Here is a 6,000-nt window from a genome sequence, read left to right on the forward strand (position 1 = left end):
AAATATAAACCAAACTAAAATAAATGTACCTATAATATCCCGCAAAAACAGGGTCTGGGGAGGGTATGATGTACAGGGTCTGGGGAGGGTATGATGTACGCATCATTCCCATCATTCAAAAGAACGAAGAGGCTGTTTCCCAAAATGCCCCCGGCTTGTGTGTGAACACGTGTAAATATAGAATATAACTATAAAAAGATATAATACGCAATACCGAATAGTGACTGTTTGTAGTCACTTTTATCCCACATAAAAACACTTTTGATATCTTCAACCCAATCTTGCTTAAAATCACTCACAGAACTTCTAATTTATAAATCAAATAACTCCCTGTTCAAAAAAGACAAGACATTCTATCTAGTAAAAAACTGATTAGTGCCAATAATGTATGAAACCCAAAATACAATAATAATAGAATTAAGTAACTTAATAGAATGAATAAACTGACACTATATGTTACTAAGACTGTATGCTACTAACACCTCAATATACAAGATCAATATATCTCATAAATTAATCAACCACTCTAATTCGACGCCTCCAAGACCTTCTATCTAATATCATATCCCCCCGAAGGTTTAAAAAATGCAAATCTAGAGAAAGTAAGTTATCCCAAGTTTTTCTCGATCTTCCTTTCCTTCTCACACTCGGCAACACTGAACCTTCAACTCTCCGCACTGGAGCCGTTATACGCCTCCTCCGAACATGTCCAAACCATCGCAGTCTACATTTCCTTACTTGTTTTATTATAGATGCAACTCTTAATTGCCTTCTGAAAAAACCCATCGGCAATCTATCTAACAAGGTGCGGCCACAAATCCAACGCAACATCCTCATTTCCGCTACCTCTAGGCGTTTTACTTTCATAATTTCCTTTTTTTGTATAAAATTTAAACGTCGTACTTTTATTTACAAGAAAAAAATATCAGGAAACTGTACTTTGTTGGAGTCTTAAAATGTGTGTCAATCCCCTGTCCTAACTATTTTTCTAGTTCAAGCTGCTTGGAGGTTCAAATCATTTTCATTCTGCTTCATGAATTTCAAATGAATGAGATCGGTCGAGTGGTCACATTTGGAGATGTAATTGCTTTTGTTTATGGATTGAACGAGATTCAAAATGGTGATATGGATGGATTTGCCGGCGATTCATTTTTTGGAATTTCAAGTGACATAATTCCTTCAAAAGCTAAAGTTGAATGATCGAAGTCTCCTTCAGGGCTTCTTATTTACTAGAAAGGCCATAAACTTTAGAATCAATAAGGACGAGCTCGGCCGAGCTCGGCCTTCGCTTTTTGAGGCTTCCTCTGCCCACATCTCCATGTATTTGTAACACTTTCATATGGAAGAAGATAGACTTACGATGTTCTCGGGAGAATTAGGACATTTGGATGTGTTGTGGTAATGAGAATTAGAAATGATAATTGAGGATACGAGAATGAGGATTAATGTGAATGAGAATGAAATGAAAATCTAAAGGCTATGATGGGTTTGATTTATCCACTAAGAGGGAATTGGTTTTCCATTCTCCACCACTAAATTACTAATCCAAACACTATCACTTGGATATAAGGTTTCAATATCCGTTGACCGGTCACATTAACCATCAACCAAATTTTCCATAATTTTACGAGAATGCCTTATTCTAATAGGGGGCGTAGAGTTTTTAAGTGAAGGCAAGGGATTGGTTAGCTGAGACCAAGAAAGGATATAGTAGAAAGAGAGGATTTGATAGACATCTTTTGGTTCTCGGTCTCATCCGACGAACTATTTTAAATCTTTATATTCCGTGTCTTATCCTTCTTTCGGGATTCTTGGTTTCCGAAGGAATAGAGCCTCTGTCTTCGGCTCTGGGTTAAAAATATAGATCAAAAAAATCTAAAGAACTTACGGGGACGGAGGGAGTTCTTTGATAGACTTTGATTGTTGAAAATTTTTATGCCTCACTATTTTTGAGAAATGAGCTAATCAAATTTATCATATAAATTTTTAATACGCGGTCATACACATATCATAAAAAAATCTTTTCTAGTTTAAATAAATTTCACAAATGAACTTTCAGAATTGTTAAACTTGTTCACTACAACAAGAATAACATATTTTGACTGAGTTAATACAAAGAATCTGTCGCAATTGCATCTAGTTGTGACAGAAGCAATTTGTCGAAAATACCCGTGTCGAAAGTTCTTATTCAACTATATTTCTTAGTCAGACACAAGTTGGGAGTGGACCCCACTCGTACATAATAAATAATATAATTTTTAAGAAAAGGAAAAATAAAGAAAATCTATGACAAACGATATTGAATCTGTCTATAAGTATTCATATCATATCTACTTCGTACGACAGATAATCTGTCCTAAACAGTCATGTAATTTCAGTAGTTATAACTGAATTTTTTGAAAAGTTAACTAAAACTAGAACCGTTTTCTGTCACATTTTTCTAGTTTCTCACAAATTGCGACAAAATTGGTCGCTTACTTGCTTGAACTTATGACAGAATCCGTCACAAAGTTTTAAACTTAAGTTTTATCCAGGAACTGTGACATGATTCAACTTAAGTTTTAAACTTCCAGATCATAGTCCTCTTTGTTCGAAATTTGCCTAAGTTTTCCCATAAACAAAAAACACGTCCAAATTCAATTAAAAAAGCAATGAAATTCAAGAACTTACTAAAATGAAGAACGGTGATAACTGGTAATTTCTGTAGTTGAAACAGGTTATTTTTTTAAAAGTTAAAATTTTGAATTTAGTAAATTGGTGATTTTGTGCAAACCAAAAATTTAAAATTTTGTAAAATAAACAATTTTAACTACGAAAATTACTAGTTCTTACAGTTCTCATTTTAGGAAGTTATCATTTGAGCAGAAGCATATATATATATAGGGCTACTCCAATAGAAACCAATTTAGAATAGAAACTAGAAACCAAATAATTTTTTTTTAAAAACTAATTCGAAATATAACACATATGGTATGCAAATCGATCGTTGAGAGATGTAGAAAAATACAGTGAAATCGGATTTAAAAAAAATTACGGTTTGACGGGAAATATCAAATTAAAAATAGAGGGGAAAAGCTGAAATTGGGTGTGGGAGGGTGCAGGGTAGTTGGGTGGTGTGATTTAGGGGTGACCATTAGATTGGGTAGATCTAATGACTTAGATTAGTTCTAAGTTTCTATTTTAATTTTAGTTTATATTTGATCATTCCCCTATATATATATATAGTTTTATGGAGTCTACAATTTCATTGGAGTCCTGAAGTCCATATTCGTTCTACCAATAAGATATTAAAAAAATATTTTTTTGTAAAGCATTTTTTACAAACATCACTATTTTAATAGAAATTTTGCAAATTTAATACATTTTATAAGTACAATATAATAAAATATATTATGTTCTAACATTAAAATGAATGTTCTGCAAATTAAATATGTTCTGTAGAAAAATATATTTTGTAATATTTTACTCGCAAAATATATGGAATTTGAAGATTATCATTAAAATAATTTTATATGTAGAACATGATTCTCAAACTAATATGTTTTGCATTGTTTTTACGTAATGTATTACTTACAGAACATATATGAATTCCAGGACTCAAATGAAATAACGAACTCCAAAGAAATTATATATATATATAGAGAGAGTGAGAGAGAGAAAGAGAGAGAGAGAGAGTCAAGTTCTATTGATACCACTATTTTATCGGAGACCACCTATATTCTGCAATCAAAACCCTATAAACTATATTATTTTGTGAATTATGTTCTACAGATATCACTAATTTATTAAAATTGTTAAAAATCTTTTAAGTTTAATAAGTATAATGTGTATATTGTGCAAGCTGAACAAACGGCAAACTAGACTTGTTTTGTGGAATAAAATATTTTGTAATGTTCTACATACAGTACCTATATGATATTCAAGATTTTGAATAAATTAATGATTTTTGCAGAACATGATTCACAAAATAATAAATTTTGCAATGTTTTTATGCAAGATTTTACTTGCAGAACTTAAGTGGACTCCAAAATCTCCAATAAAAATGTGGTCTCCATAGAAATTAACTATACACACATACACCCACTTTATTTCACTTTTTATTTGGTTTCATCTCGAGTTGATTCCATATAATTGCATAACTAAATAATTTTTATTTATACCCTTATTCAAATTCAATAATCTATAATTATAATATTTTATTATTAATATTTTAATTTTGTTTCGGATTTCTCATGTGTTATGAACTAGTAATAAGAATATTATAATGCCCGCCATGTGCTTACCGATATGAATTTAATTTTGGATACATAAAAGGTATAATGAAACTACTTTCATTTCCAATACACACAAAAAGTTTTCTATTTATTTGATATGTTAGTTAGCTAACATTATCCTGCAAGTTTTGATGATTTTAATTTAATATGTTACTTAGCTACTACAAGTTATGATGATTTGTAAAATCATCAAACTGTATCTAATTTGAGCTTGTAACTTTCATTATTTTTTCGCTCACATAATATACGAGCTACTAGGTGGGAATGTCAATGCACTATATATATATATATGTTAGGTCCAAAAGGTACATACGGAGGGGGGTGAATGTATGTTCTTCATTTTCTAAAATTAATTGCGGCGGAAAATAAATCTCAAAAATGAAATAAACAAACACAAAGAGATTCACGGAATAATTCTTATTATTAAGAAATTAAACGTAAAGGTTTGCTTACAACTCCAAATATAAATAATTCGAAGCAACAAATATAGAGAGAACCAAAATAATAGTTATCAATCTAGGGTTCTATCTATCACTCTAAGACTTTAAAGCTTTTATCAAAAATATTGATTACAATCAAGATAGCTTTAATTAATGAGTGTTACAAGTTTGTAAGGCTTTAAATGGTGTGGAACAAATTGAACATGACCTCCCCTTGTCAAATGAAGCTTTTTAAAAATGAGCTGAGATAAAACTTCAAGAGCTTCGCACTTGTAAAATTAGAGGAGATATAAATCTAATTTGCCGCTGATTGATTATATAAATTGGTAGGCTCGAGAGAGAAGGGGCTACGTGGCACTTTAATATCCACTCATTTGAATTTCAATAGCTTGCATAAATCAACTTGTGACCCATAATTTTGGTGCCTGTGACTTATAAACTCAAGTTGCGACTCCCTTTTCTTTACTTTAACCTACACTTTGTTAATGTCAACATGCGACTCCAGAACTAAAGAAAAACACAAACTGCGCCTCAAATTCTTTTATCCAATATAATATCCAACCTGCGACCCCCGCATTTTAATTAAATCATTTGATTAACCTGCGACTGTATACAAACAGGAACATATGCATTGATTTGATTTCTTTTAGCAAGTTGATAAGCTGCGACTGTGTATTTCTTTTTCTCTTTTACTTAACTGGAGACACACAACCAGGAGACATCAACTTGCGACTCATACTATTCAGTTTATAATTAAATTCACTCAACCTGCGATAAAAAATGCCCATCCAGGCGCCGGGGGGGGGGGGAGTGCAAGTCACGCGTAGAGAAAGAAGGGGAGGGTCCCCGCGTCACGCACACGTCGAGAAGGAATTAACGATATGCACAAACTCTGCAATCTCTGAAAACTTCACCTGTTTTCTTTTGGTTTCTTTGAGTACATAGGTGGGTCCGCGTTGCTTATACAAAACAAAATAAACAATCTGCCTCTTTACTTGTACTTGTACAACAATTTTTTCTTTTGTTTGATACTTTGCACAGCTGTGGTCATTTTCCAAAAGAAAATACATGCATTTGTTTTGTCTTGCTAAGCTGCAAATTCACCCCTGTTAATTTCTGTGTGTACACCACTTCTTTGATTTCAATTCGAATTTCTGGCTGGTAATTAAATAAATTAAACATTTGATATTTAAAATAAATAAATAAATAAGCTTTGAATTTATTTATTTATTTAAATAAATTCAAACATTAATTTTAATTTACCAAAATTAAATATTGATATTAAA

Source organism: Apium graveolens, chromosome 10 (assembly GCF_009905375.1).
Source record: "Apium graveolens cultivar Ventura chromosome 10, ASM990537v1, whole genome shotgun sequence".
In the NCBI taxonomy this organism is placed as follows: Eukaryota; Viridiplantae; Streptophyta; class Magnoliopsida; order Apiales; family Apiaceae; genus Apium; species Apium graveolens.